At 38.4% G+C, this 16,364-nt stretch overlaps 1 protein-coding gene across 2 annotated transcripts in view; it reads right to left on the bottom strand.

The window, feature by feature from the left end:
• LOC117343482 overlaps positions 1 to 16,364 on the bottom strand; it is a 57,191-nt gene that overhangs the window by 26,539 nt on the left and 14,288 nt on the right. The window contains exon 2 of one of the 2 annotated variants that reach the window (XM_033905853.1): positions 5,760 to 5,843. The exons of the other annotated variant lie outside the window; for it this stretch is intronic. The gene's annotated coding sequence lies outside the window, so the exon portion shown is untranslated. The remainder of the gene's footprint in view (positions 1 to 5,759; positions 5,844 to 16,364) is intronic. 2 annotated transcript variants of the gene reach the window in all.

Here is a 16,364-nt window from a genome sequence, read left to right as displayed (position 1 = left end):
TTTTCAAATAGATTAAAAATAAAACGTCCGTACTATTCAATACACGTACCACGCTGTACATGTATAAACAAAACTTGATAGACAAGACACACGATCTTCCCAACTAAGCAAATGACGTACCCCTAACATCATATCTAAAGGAATACGGGTACATACAGCCTGACAGACATACGGGTACATACAGCCTGACAGACATACCGGTACATACGATCTGACAGACATACGGGTACATACAGCCTGACAGACAGACATACGGGTACATACAGCCTGACAGACAGACATACGGGTACATACAGCCTGACAGACATACGGGTACATACAGCCTGACAGACATACGGGTACATACAGCCTGACAGATATACGGGTACATACAGCCTGACAGACATACGGGTACATACAGCCTGACAGACATACGGGTACATACAGCCTGACAGACATACGGGTACATACAGCCTGACAGACATACGGGTACATACAGCCTGACAGACATACGGGTACATACAGCCTGACAGACATACCGGTACATACGATCTGACAGACATACGGGTACATACAGCCTGACAGACATACCGGTACATACGATCTGACAGACATACGGGTACATACAGCCTGACAGACAGACATACGGGTACATACAGCCTGACAGACAGACATACGGGTACATACAGCCTGACAGACATACGGGTACATACAGCCTGACAGACATACGGGTACATACAGCCTGACAGATATACGGGTACATACAGCCTGACAGACATACGGGTACATACAGCCTGACAGACATACGGGTACATACAGCCTGACAGACATACGGGTACATACAGCCTGCCAGACATACGGGTACATACAGCCTGACAGACATACGGGTACATACAGCCTGACAGACATACCGGGTACATACGATCTGACAGACATACGGGTACATACAGCCTGACAGACAGACATACGGGTACATACAGCCTGACAGACATACGGGTACATACAGCCTGACAGACATACGGGTACATACAGCCTGACAGACATACGGGTACATACAGCCTGACAGACAGACATACGGGTACATACAGCCTGACAGACAGACATACGGGTACATACGATCTGACAGACATACGGGTACATACAGCCTGACTGACATACGGGTACATACAGCCTGACAGACATACGGGTACATACAGCCTGACAGACATACGGGTACATACGATCTGACAGACATACGGGTACATACAGCCTGACAGACATACGGGTACATTCGACCTGACAGACATACGGGTACATACGATCTGACAGACATACACTGTACCGGTACCTACAGCCTGACAGACAGACATACGGATACCTACAGCCTGACAGACAGACATACGGGTACATACAGCCTGACAGACATACGGGTACATACGATCTGACAGACATACGGGTACCTACAGCCTGACAGACATACGGATACCTACAGCCTGACAGACATACATACGGGTACCTACAGCCTGACAGACAGACATACGGGTACATACAGCCTGACAGACATACGGGTACATACAGCCTGACAGACATACGGGTATCAGCGACCAGACAAACATACGGGTAACTACGACCTGACAGACATACGGGTACCTACAGCCTGACAGACATACGGGTACCGATACAGACTGGCAGACATACGGGTACCTATACAGACTGACGGATATACGGGTACCTACAGCCTGACAGACAGACATACGGGTACCTACAGCCTGACAGACATACGGGTACATACAGCCTGACAGACATACGGGTACATACAGCCTGCCAGACATACGGGTACCAGCGACCAGGCAAACATACGGGTAACTACGACCTGACAGACATACGGGTACCGATACAGACTGACAGACATACGGGTACCTATACAGACTGACGGATATACGGGTATCTATTTTTACATTCAGTATGCATTAGTGAATCCCGTCCCTTGTTATGAGATCAAATGATTTGCTCAGACTCAAACGATGATGTTTTCCGGGAATTCAAGATATAATGTATATATTAAATATATACGTATAAAGTCCGCGATATTTTAACACAACAGGACAATTCACGCGTGACAACACACCATGTACTTCACCGAGTAACATTCCTGGCTGTGGTTTTCCTTAGGTTAATATCACCAAACACTGCCTTACCGATCACGTAAAATGAGGTCCCCGAGCTCCATACTATCGCCCTCCCAGGCTCCATAACACTTCTATACAGACATAGACACTAATTACCAGCCTTACCTCCGTACATATCCCTGTTACGACAACCAAGATCACACAACGAGTGATTGTTTCTCGGAACTGCATGGCAGACGATTGTGAGAACAGGGACTATTCATAGGATACAATGTTAGGTGTTATAAACAAACAGACGAGAACCTCAAAATATTTTTTTTAAATGTCCGGTTTTTAAACTGTTTTATTTGCTTAATGTAAGTATATTAAGGCGCCGACAGTACATATTTGAAACGTTTGAAAACATCTAATCATTGTGTTTTTGGGAATAGACTTATCATTAGATTAAACTTTTTATTATATAATCATGACAGCTTAAAGAAAAAATCGAATTTTGGATAACGGTGTTTTGTTAAATTTTAGTTAAGAATCTTCAATGTTATTGATGATGACGTATTCCTACTGCCATAGATTTCTGTCATATTAAGGGTAAGATATCTATATACTACGTCACTACATCAAGCCGAGCCTTGACGGAATGTACCGAATTGTTGCGATTGGATGGCACGTGTAGACCACACTACTTCAGACATTTCCTGGCTTTTTTGGAAGTGTGGAATATATCCTTACTTCGTATGATTTTAACTTCATATGTGCTCGAGTTTTATATAAGAACATATGTAACAGAGCGCATGATAACTTAAATTTAAATCACGGCCTCCGCTAGGGGTCGAACCCGGGACCTCTTGCTTACTAGTCTTACGCTCAACCGATCGCACTAAAGAGAATATCTTTCTAGCAGAGCGGTATATTGAGGCTAGAAATTACAAAGATTGTCTGTCAGTTATGAACGAAGCTCACACTATCCGAACGTTGACGTCACGACTGAGTTTTTTTGTTAACAGTTGGGCTACATGGAGGATGAGGGTATCTATCGCGTAGAAATTCCAAGAAACGACCTGTTTTTTGTACGTTATGACAAAGCATTCCAGGAATTTCACATACAGCTCATACGCATGGACGGTAGACTGGAAAACTAGTTAATGGATCTAACCTACATGGAACAGAAATAAAAACCCGACACAAAAGGAAACACTCTCCTATGCGGATCCACCCAGTATTACATGTATTTGTATTGTCAAATATGCATATTTAAAAAGATTGTGTAGAGATTGTTACCACAGTGTTTGATATAAACACAGGCAAGCGCATCAGTAAAACATGCCTCTTATTTGTGTCAATCTAAAGATAGATTGTCTGAAAAAATACATCATTAATTCGTGTTAAAAGATAAATCAATTACTGGTTATATCACGTTTAAAACGCATATTTCGCTTCTCATCTCAATTTATTTTTTAATATTTCGCTTCTCATCTCCTAAATTGTAAACCTATTGAAAAAAGGATGCTGGGTCGTTCAAAAGACTATCAAATTAAAATTTCATACAACAACGCGGCTCAATCAGGTTAGACAAAGCAATTCTTTGCAGCCCGTCTTCGCGTAGTTTTGTTTCACGTGACTAGATTCGGGATAGCCAATCAGAACCGATTACTTCTACACTTCCTGGTAGCCATTTTAATATGAAAAGATTAGTTAGTGTATTTGAGTCTCATCTTCAATGATACGATGTAAAATAATATCTGTGACAATACAATATCAAACAAGAGATCCCAGAGGGATCTTGGCGCCCACCATTGAATGATCTTCATAGGTTCCATGTCAGATTGATCTTTTCTCTATTTTTCCCTTCATTTTACTAATCTGTGCAAATTGAGACATCCCTCCAGTACTTTTCAAACAAGGGAATCCTAGCTATATAAGAAATTTGAGATTTAACGATAATGGCTGTTTGTTTGCCAGGTTGTTTTCAGGACAGACTGGTCCAAAAATGCAATACAAGGGACCAAGGGGAACCTACTTATGAAATTTGAGAAAGATCCATTCAGTACTTTGAGAAATAGAGATAACAAACTTCAATTGTCAAAATCCAAGATGGCGGTCTGTCGGCCATATTGTTTTCCAATTGATCTCAAAATGCAATAAGCATAACGAGGCACCAAGGGGAACCTCCATATGAAATTTGAGAAAGATCCCTTCAGTACTTTCTCAGAAATAGCGATAACAAACTTCAATTGTCAAAATCCAAGATGGCTACCTGTCAGCCATGTTATTTTCAGATTGGTCTCAAAATGCAATATGCATAACTAGGCACCAAGGGAAACTTACATATGAAATTTGAGAAAGATCCCTTTAATACTTTCTCAGAAATAGTGATAACAAACTTCAATTGTCAAAATCCAAGATGGCTGCCTTTCGGCCATGTTGTTTTCAGATTGGTCTCAAAACGCAATATGCATAACTAGGCACCAAGGGAAACTTACATATGAAATTTGAGAAAGATCCCTTAAATACTTTCTCAGAAATAGCGATAACAAACTTCAATTGTCAAAATCCAAGATGGCTGCTTGTCGGCCATGTTGTTTTCAGATTGGTCTCAAAACGCAATATGCATAACTAGGCACCAAGGAAAACCTACATCTGCAATTTCAGAAAGATCCATTCAGTACTTTCTCAGAAATAGTGATAACAAACTTCAATTGTCAAAATCCAAGATGGCTGCCTGTCGGCCATGTTGTTTTCAGATTGGTCTCAAATCGCAATATGCATAACTAGGCACCAAGGGGAACCTACATGTGAAATTTGAGAAAGATCCCTTCAGTACTTTCTCAGAAATAGCGATAACAAACTTCAATTGTCAAAATCCAAGATGGCTGCCTGTCGGCCATGTTGTTTTCGGATTAGTCTCAAAACGCAATATGCATAACTAGGCACCAAGGGGAACCTTCATATGAAATTTGAGAAAGATCCCTATAGTACTTTCTAAGAAATAGCGATAACAAACTTCAATTGCCAAAATCCAAGATGGCTGCCTGTCGGCCATGTTGTTTTCCGATTGGTCTCAAAATGCAATATGCATAACTAGGCACCAAGGGGAACCTACATCTGAAATTTCAGAAAGATCCATTCAGTACTTTCTGAGAAATAGCGATAACAAGAATTGTTTACGGACGGACGGACGGACGGACGGACGGACGGACGACGGACCACGGAAGCAGGGCGATTTGAATAGCCCACCATCTGATGATGGTGGGCTAAAAATATAAGTAGGCCTTTATATGTTAATGGAGACCATAAAATTACAGCCATTTATATAGTATAATGCAAGAGACCCATGGGGCCTGTATCGCTCATCTGCACGATATATAAGTAATTATATTACCAATACTTTTCCCTTTTTTGGATCTGTCTTTTAGTACCATTATCCATGTACTTCATTCAACATTTTCATTTAACTTAAACTTAGCGTTCTAGTCCCAAAGAAAATCCAAAGCAGAATAGAGCACTGATGGAGTCAACAAGGGCCCGGTCATGTGACTATATCTTCCCCACAATCATCAAGAAGCCATCTATCCATATCGCAGTGGTTCAGGTTTGACATTTTGGACTTCAAAATAAATTGCATATAGGAAGCGAAATACATTGTATCATACATGTACAAAATATGGCACTGACCTTGACCTCTGACCTTGACTTCTGTTCAGTTCATTTGTTGTTAAATTCCAATCCGAGGTGTTGGCAGAATTGATTTCCCTTCACCTAAGGATGCCATAGAACAAGTATAAACCAAAACATATCCTTACAGACAAAGACATGTTTAAAAGGGAATATTTCCCCTACTCGGCCCCGAATAAAGTCTTACTAAAACATGTTTGGAGTTTTCGGCACTCTGGTAACGTATCCATTGTATCAGTATCGTAGAGACTTGTATAAATCATCATTTATCGGTATACACAAATTTACAAATATATATCCGGCTCTTAATAACAGATATGGCATCTTGTTATAACGGAAAATATATTAGAACAAGCATCTACATTTTCATAGCGACCTGTCGCTAAATTCAGGACATCGTTGTGTCCTAAATTAAGATATAGCACTATGTGACCAGGAGAAGTGACATACACTATTACATGTATTAGGTAATAAATTCATGTTTTAATTTTGGTATGTCATTAATTTGTTTCTTCCATTTCCTCGAATAGCTGCATGTTATTCTACTTTTCCCTAACCACTTAATGTGTATGTGTGATACTTTGGGAACTAATTATGCCTAAGATTTGAACAGTGTATAGAACATATAATTCATTGCATGGGGATCTATGCTCTCCAATCAGAAATTTTAATTTCGGCAGTTTTGTTGCTCAAACAAGCATAGTTCTATTTAATGTTTGTATTACCACCTTACTATAATAAAATGGCAGTCGTTGTCAAATCAATGTCGCCTTGAACAGTGATATATTTCCCCAGATACATGAAGAAAAGCTCTTTTAGAAGGTGTAGCGAGTAAAAGTATTTGCCCTCAAATCTGATAACCTTGTTGCTGACCAGTCACAACTACGACATACACCTGTGATATCTATATGTTCATAACTCTGTGTAAAGTTTAAACTTAAACATCCCAAACGATAAGTTGTTGGCCATCAATAAGCCAAATGCCCTACTTGTGGATGTACAAACGATCTTGTTTTAATACACAGCTGACCGAAAGAATTGTGTATTCATAGCTCTGACTTGTAATCAGAAGTACATATTTTGTAAAAATGACATGACAGTTTCGGTCACACAACTGTCGATTCCTGGGCCATAAAGGTTGTCTCGGACCTACCAAGAGTGTCAAACATTTACGAATTGGAAATTAAATACCGAAGTTCTCAACAAATGACTCGTGAGTCCCTTAACCATATCGAGGAATTACCGTTACTCCAACTCACGGTTTACAAAACAAACATGTGGTGTTTAAAAAAACAACAATAACTGTTGCTAAGGAAAATTGTCAGTTCGATAATAAGTGATGCGTAAAATGTTCTCTGTAAATAAGAAAAAAAATAGCATTGACCAACTTTACTTAAAGACCTCCACTTATCAATCTAAACCAAAATTATGAACCAGGACAAGGGCCCAGTTGTTCAAAATATGATTATTGGCTAATCACAGTTTAACAACAATTTCAAAATCCCGATAAAATCATTTGTTGTAAAACTAACTTGACAATATTTTATGGGATATAAATAAACATATTTTTAATTAAAGGAGATACGAAAATCTAACTTATCAAGTGTATTACCCTAATCGCCTTTCGAACAAGTTGGCCCATTGTTTTGGAAATTATTATCTATGCACCCCATACCATTATGTTCAGAACTGACTTTAATAATTGCTCAGAATGACACAACGCTGTGTGCATTATATAACACATATAACACTACGATATCCGATACACATAATATCAGTACTGTAATTAATTAAAAACTGCATGCGACCTATATCTATAGCTATATATAGGGTTATTCGGTGTTAAGTCGAGAAGGCGATATTACGGGAAAGTATATAACGACTACACGTGTATGAATTACTATCTATTTCTAAAATTTTCTATTCAAACAAATGATGTCCCTTGTGGAATATGCGCGAGGCAGATAATTTAATAAAGGTATTTTAGTTTTGATGTCGGGCGGTACCGAGAAAATAAATCTTTGCCCATTGTACTTGAATGAAATAAGGATATTCGGCATGCATGTATGTGCCGTGCAAATCCCACGTTTATTGTCGGTTCGTGCCGTGCGCACGCCAAACGTTTGCTTCTGGTACTTCCTTCCGGTACTTGCTTCCGGTACAACTCATTCCAAACCTCGCATCACCTGTTCGACCCACTAGTGATGAACGGCACAACCTTACTCTATGTATACGTCGTTTAAAGGTTATGCTCTCAAATACAATCAATCGATTAGACCTCCTGGTCGATATGGGGTAAAGATCTATCAGAGACATGAGAACCAGTTTCATGTACTGTTATATGACTGATTTTTCCGGTTTCTGATTGGTCGAGACCGGTACCCCTCCGGTAAGTCTTTACAAAATGCAATATAGAACCTGAAACTGGTGAATTCCTGCACGAGACTTTAGCAGAGCAAACTGATTACCCGGAATAATATATTAACAGGGAACCTCCCAAGTCTTGGGTATTTTTGACCAATCACACAAGAGTGTTTTCGATCATCGGGCTGTAACCATTGTAATCAAAATGGCAGACGAAACTACTTTCGGATGACAATCTAGAAGATATTATAGAATAAACATACATAAAAGAGAACTCGAATCAGCATTTATTGACATAGGTGAAAATATTCCGGGATCATTTGACGAAAACATATGACGTTAACTATGGAAATGTAACTGGTAACAGATGTTGTGGCCCTTTTAGTGAAACTGAGAAATGTCATAACCGTTCAATTCAGAATTCATATTCCAAAAATAGTATTATAAGGTATTGTTTCAAATAACCTAACAGTCATTGACTTTGTTTAGGTTAATAGAAGGAAGTGTTAACCTGAGAAAGGCGATACTCCCCGAGGCCTCAAAGGACTCGTTAACAAAGGAATTGTTAACATGAGAAAGGCGATACTCCCCGAGGCCTCCAAGGTTAATAGAAGGAATCGCTAACCTGAGAAAGGTGATATTCGATCCAGAGGCCTTCCGTGTCAATACAAGCAACTGTTTACCTGAGAGATGCGATACCAGTTAAAAAACATATCGATATCAAAATGTGTGAATTTACAGCTTACTTTTAAGCAAAAAAGTAAACGCTCGCGAACCCAATTGTCATAGCAACCAGTGACATTTACCCTAATGTGTTGCATCAGCTTCCCTGAAATCACCTTTCTCCGGTTAATAATTCCTTGTGTTAACCTTAACATAGTCAATAATTGTACAGTATCACACAGGTAAAAAACACACACACAAAAACCAAAACAAACAAACAAAACAAAGCAAAAAGTATCACATCTAATAAGAAAAATATACATTATATATATATATATATATATATACTGACCGTTAATCAAAGAAGTTGACCTCGTTATCTGACAGGACACTGCGTAGTACGACCACTAGCAATGCTAAGCCAGAAAGTCAGACGTAGCCTAGACCTCTCTATCGACAGGACACTATATCCTGTAATGGCAGTGCACTAGCGGCCGTCAGACACGCTTTGCTAAAATCCTTATTTAACCAATGCGTGTTTTACTAAGCTAATTACGTTTTTGTGGATTTGATTGGTTCCACAATCTGCTACAGGAATACGCGTGCGTTAACGCACATAATTCTGATGCGTTCGCAAAAATAAAAAGATAAATAAAAACATATATATATTAAAATGTGTAAATACACAGCTTACTTATTAACAAAAAAAGTAAACGCTAGCGAACTCTATTGTCATATCAACCAATCACCAATCCCGAATGTTTTTACCAACTTCCGTCAGCGTTGAACAGCACAACAATGGGTAGCACAGCTGTAGTTGTCAGTCATACGTGGTAGCCCGTATCAATAAGGTAGCTTATACAAAAAGGAATATAGGGCCTGTTACGACCTCACGACAGCTAATGTCATGTGATGCCGCACGTAACCGGGTCACTCAATATCCGTTTTCAAGTGTCAGATGACTAATATGTCATTATGCAGTACCTTGACACTTCATACGGCCATGTTAGATATTTATACATGTGGTGTGGCTGTATAATGGTAAAATAGAGTTTTACAAATTTGTTAGTGGAGATTAAGTTTGGTTTTTACTATGACCCATTCCTAGGCAGAGAAGAACATGAGCGATTTTGCTATAACATGACTATAAAGACAGTCGTGTCTTTAACAGTTTAGCTTTTCCGATGAGACGTTTGTTGCCGATATGAATGACCCATAATTTCTAGCAGGCATCACTCATATTAGCTATGAATGTCATATCAGGACAATTCAATGGTTACATATTCAAACGTGCTTGGCAGTTCCATTATACAAACCAGTCACATTTATACTGACATTTGTCAGATAACATCTGCAGTTTGAGTTCCGGATTCTCGTAAACTGAATGTCCATAGTACATTCATGATCATATGCTATGACTTATTAACGCATGGCGCCATGTTAATCCACGTTTTGTCCACGTTTTGCATGTCAACTGAAGTAACTCATATAGCTTTGCTTTCAATCATCTGACTGAATATGACTTTCAGGAAGTCCATTCAGTAAACCAATATCGCAAACCAAAACTTGGCATAGTGAACACGAAAATGTAAACGTATGCCGTAAAATAATTCAAACATGAACGCAACATGTGTGATAAATAATCTAACGGGTGTCAGTCCAGATTGCATTCCTGTTAACAAAATGGTTTGGTTTGTATGGTAACGTCATATCAACACGCACAGCTAGGGTCATATGTGTATGCGTTTGGTGAGTGTGTGTTTGTCCTGGGAGGCTGTAGTATGTTCGTGTTTGATGCCGATGCCAGCTTACTGCAGGACACTGCCGAAGAAACCCAGCAGGACATTCCTTCCGTTTATGATATACCGAAAACGGGCGAAATTTTCTTATACTATTCTATTTTGTATGAAATTATTTGAAAATTAAAATGTGATATACTTGAATATTAAAATGCTTTCATATGGCATCCGTAGTCAATATAAGTGTCAAATGGCAATGGAAAATTTCTGGCGCGTTTAATGTCTAATTTGTGATTCAATTACGTTTATTGGCTATAAATGTTGAATAAAACGAGCATTGGAATATTCTGCATGGACATTTCCAGAATTGCAAATTTTATACGGCCATTAAAACACTGAGATCAGTGTCATCTTGACACTGCCGTTCCTGACTCGAATTAACGTTAAATTACCGTAGCAGACAAACATTTATGTGACACAGGACTGTTTCGGGGAAATGTTTTCAGAGACAATATTACTATGATACTATAACACTACTAACAATGACGACGATTTTATGGTTATGAGAGTAGTAATGTTTGGACCAATGAATGTAGATAGTGCAGTTCTTATTTCCGTATTCAAATTTATTCAACTAATTCATATCCGTCGACGGAATAAAAAAAACTTGATGGTGTATATAACAAGAGATCCCAGAGGGATCTTGGCGCCCACCATTGAATGATCTTTATAGGTTCCATGTCAGATTGATCTTTTCTATACTTTTCCCTTCCTCTAAGTCTTACTAATCTGTGTAAATTCAGAAACAGCCCTCTAGTACTTTACAAACAAAGGGAACCTATATAACAAATTTAAGATTTAGCAATAATGGCTGTCTGTCGGCCATGTTGTTTTCAGATTGGTCCGAAAATACAATACCAGGGACCAAGGGGAACCTACATATGAAATTTGAGAAAGATTCTTTCAGCAATTTCTGAGAAATAGCGATATCAATCTTCAATTGTCAAAATCCAAGATGGCTGCCTGTCGGCCATGTTGTTTTCTGATTAGTCTCAAAATGCAATATGCATAACTAGGCACCGAGAGGAACCTACATATGAATTTTCAGAAAGATCCCTTCATTACTTTCGGAGAAATAGCGATAACAAACTTCAATTGTCAAAAATCCAAGATGGCTGCCTGTCGGCCATGTTGTTTTCTGATTGGTCTCAAAATGCAATATGCATAACTAGTCATCAAGAGGAACCTACATATGAAATTTGAGAAAGATCCCTTCAGCACTTTTTGAGAAATAGCGATAACAAACTTCAATTGTCAAAATCCAAGATGGCTGCCTGCCGGCCATGTTGTTTTCCCATTAGTCTCAAAATGAAATATGCATAACTAGGCTCCGAGGGGAACCTACATATGAAATTTGAGAAAGATCCCTTCAGTACTTTCTGAGAAATAGCGATAACAAACTTCAATTATCAAAATCCAAGATGGCTGCCTGTCGGCCATGTTGTTTTCCAATCGGTCTCAAAATGCAATATGCATAACTAGGCACCAAGAGGAACCTACATATGAAATGTGAGAAAGATCCCTTCAGCACTTTTTGAGAAATAGCGATAACAAACTTCAATTGTCAAAATCCAAGATGGCTGCCTGTCGGCCATGTTGTTTTCCCATTAGTCTCAAAATGAAATATGCATAACTAGGCTCCGAGGGGAACCTACATATGAAATTTGAGAAAGATCCCTTCAGTACTTTCTGAGAAATAGCGATAACAAACTTCAACAAGAGATCCCAGAGGGATCTTGGCGCCCACCATTGAATGATCTTCATAGGTTCCATGTCAGATTGATCTTTTCTCTACTTTTCCCTTCATTTTACTAATCTGTGCAAATTGAGACATCCCTCCAGTACTTTTCAAACAAGGGAATCCTAGCTATATAAGAAATTTGAGATTTAACAATAATGGCTGTTTGTTTGCCAGGTTGTTTTCAGGACAGACTGGTCCAAAAATGCAATACAAGGGACCAAGGGGAACCTACTTTTGAAATTTGAGAAAGATCCATTCAGTACTTTTAGAAATAGAGATAACAAACTTCAATTGCAAAAATCCAAGATGGCGGTCTGTCGGCCATATTAATTTGGTAAATTCAGTTTAATTTTGGTATGTCATTAATTTGTTTCTTCCATTTCCTCGAATAGCTGCATGTTATTCTACTTTTCCCTAACCACTTAATGTGTATGTGTGATACTTTGGGAACTAATTATGCCTAAGATTTGAACAGTGTATAGAACATATAATTCATTGCATGGGAATCTATGCTCTCCAATCAGAAATTTTAATTTCGGCAGTTTTGTTGCTCAAACAAGCATAGTTCTATTTAATGTTTGTATTACCACCTTACTATAATAAAATGGCAGTCGTTGTCAAATCAATGTCGCCTTGAACAGTGATATATTTCCCCAGATACATGAAGAAAAGCTCTTTTAGAAGGTGTAGCGAGTAAAAGTATTTGCCCTCAAATCTGATAACCTTGTTGCTGACCAGTCACAACTACGACATACACCTGTGATATCTATATGTTCATAACTCTGTGTAAAGTTTAAACTTAAACATCCCAAACGATAAGTTGTTGGCCATCAATAAGCCAAATGCCCTACTTGTGGATGTACAAACGATCTTGTTTTAAAACACAGCTGGCCGAAAGAATTGTGTATTCATAGCTCTGACTTGTAATCAAAAGTACATATTTTGTAAAAATGACATGACAGTTTCGGTCACACAACTGTCGATTCCTGGGCCATAAAGGTTGTCTCGGACCTACCAAGAGTGTCAAACATTTACGAATTGGAAATTAAATACCGAAGTTCTCAACAAATGACTCGTGAGTCCCTTAACCATATCGAGGAATTACCGTTACTCCAACTCACGGTTTACAAAACAAACATGTGGAGTTTAAAAAAACAACAATAACTGTTGCTAAGGAAAATTGTCAGTTCGATAATAAGTGATGCGTAAAATGTTCTCTGTAAATAAGAAAAAAAATAGCATTGACCAACTTTACTAAAAGACCTCCACTTATCAATCTAAACCAAAATTATGAACCAGGACAAGGGCCCAGTTGTTCAAAATATGATTATTGGCTAATCACAGTTTAACAACAATTTCAAAATCCCGATAAAATCATTTGTTGTAAAACTAACTTGACAATATTTTATGGGATATAAATAAACATATTTTTAATTAAAGGAGATACGAAAATCTAACTTATCAAGTGTATTACCCTAATCGCCTTTCGAACAAGTTGGCCCATTGTTTTGGAAATTATTATCTATGCACCCCATACCATTATGTTCAGAACTGACTTTAATAATTGCTTAGAATGACACAACGCTGTGTGCATTATATAACACATATAACACTACGATATCCGATACACATAATATCAGTACTGTAATAAATTAAAAACTGCATGCGACCTATATCTATAGCTATATATAGGGTTATTCGGTGTTAAGTCGAGAAGGCGATATTACGGGAAAGTATATAACGACTACACGTGTATGAATTACTATCTATTTCTAAAATTTTCTATTCAAACAAATGATGTCCCTTGTGGAATATGCGCGAGGCAGATAATTTAATAAAGGTATTTTAGTTTTGATGTCGGACGGTACCGAGAAAATAAATCTTTGCCCATTGTACTTGAATGAAATAAGGATATTCGGCATGCATGTATGTGCCGTGCAAATCCCACGTTTATTGTCGGTTCGTGCCGTGCGCACGCCAAACGTTTGCTTCTGGTACTTCCTTCCGGTACTTGCTTCCGGTACAACTCATTCCAAACCTCGCATCACCTGTTCGACCCACTAGTGATGAACGGCACAACCTTACTCTATGTATACGTCGTTTAAAGGTTATACTCTCAAATACAATCAATCGATTAGACCTCCTGGTCGATATGGGGTAAAGATCTATCAGAGACATGAGAACCAGTTTCATGTACTGTTATATGACTGATTTTTCCGGTTTCTGATTGGTCGAGACCGGTACCCCTCCGGTAAGTCTTTACAAAATGCAATATAGAACCTGAAACTGGTGAATTCCTGCACGAGACTTTAGCAGAGCAAACTGATTACCCGGAATAATATATTAACAGGGAATCTCCCAAGTCTTGGGTATTTTTTACCAATCACACAAGAGTGTTTTCGATCATCGGGCTGTAACCGTTGTAATCAAAATGGCAGACGAAACTACTTTCGGATGACAATCTAGAAGATATTATAGAATAAACATACATAAAAGAGAACTCGAATCAGCATTTATTGACATAGGTGAAAATATTCCGGGATCATTTGACGAAAACATATGACGTTAACTATGGAAATGTAACTGGTAACAGATGTTGTGGCCCTTTTAGTGAAACTGAGAAATGTCATAACCGTTCAATTCAGAATTCATATTCCAAAAATAGTATTATAAGGTATTGTTTCAAATAACCTAACAGTCATTGACTTTGTTTAGGTTAATAGAAGGAAGTGTTAACCTGAGAAAGGCGATACTCCCCGAGGCCTCAAAGGTATCGTTAACAAAGGAATTGTTAACATGAGAAAGGCGATACTCCCCGAGGCCTCCAAGGTTAATAGAAGGAATCGCTAACCTGAGAAAGGTGATATTCGATCCAGAGGCCTTCCGTGTCAATACAAGCACTGTTTACCTGAGAGATGCGATACCAGTTAAAAAACATATCGATATCAAAATGTGTGAATTTACAGCTTACTTTTAAGCAAAAAAGTAAACGCTCGCGAACCCAATTGTCATAGCAACCAATGACATTTACCCTAATGTGTTTCATCAGCTTCCCTGAAATCACCTTTCTCCGGTTAATAATTCCTTGTGTTAACCTTAACATAGTCAATAATTGTACAGTATCACACAGGTAAAAAACACACACACAAAAACCAAAACAAACAAACAAAACAAAGCAAAAAGTATCACATCTAATAAGAAAAATATACATTATATATATATATATATATATACTGACCGTTAATCAAAGAAGTTGACCTCGTTATCTGACAGGACACTGCGTAGTACGACCACTAGCAATGCTAAGCCAGAAAGTCAGACGTAGCCTAGACCTCTCTATCGACAGGACACTATATCCTGTAATGGCAGTGCACTAGCGGCCGTCAGACACGCTTTGCTAAAATCCTTATTTAACCAATGCGTGTTTTACTAAGCTAATTACGTTTTTGTGGATTTGATTGGTTCCACAATCTGCTACAGGAATACGCGTGCGTTAACGCACATAATTCTGATGCGTTCGCAAAAATAAAAAGATAAATAAAAACATATATATATTAAAATGTGTAAATACACAGCTTACTTATTAACAAAAAAAGTAAACGCTAGCGAACTCTATTGTCATATCAACCAATCACCAATCCCGAATGTTTTTACCAACTTCCGTCAGCGTTGAACAGCACAACAATGGGTAGCACAGCTGTAGTTGTCAGTCATACGTGGTAGCCCGTATCAATAAGGTAGCTTATACAAAAAGGAATATAGGGCCTGTTACGACCTCACGACAGCTAATGTCATGTGATGCCGCACGTAACCGGGTCACTCAATATCCGTTTTCAAGTGTCAGATGACTAATATGTCATTATGCAGTACCTTGACACTTCATACGGCCATGTTAGATATTTATACATGTGGTGTGGCTGTATAATGGTAAAATAGAGTTTTACAAATTTGTTAGTGGAGATTAAGTTTGGTTTTTACTATGACCCATTCCTAGGCAGAGAAGAACATGAGCGATTTTGCTATAACATGACTATAAAG

This window comes from Pecten maximus, chromosome 15, assembly GCF_902652985.1.
Source record: "Pecten maximus chromosome 15, xPecMax1.1, whole genome shotgun sequence".
Taxonomy (NCBI): domain Eukaryota; kingdom Metazoa; phylum Mollusca; class Bivalvia; order Pectinida; family Pectinidae; genus Pecten; species Pecten maximus.
The sequence above is the reverse complement of the archived record's forward strand: the minus strand, read 5'-3'. Positions and strand labels throughout refer to the sequence as shown.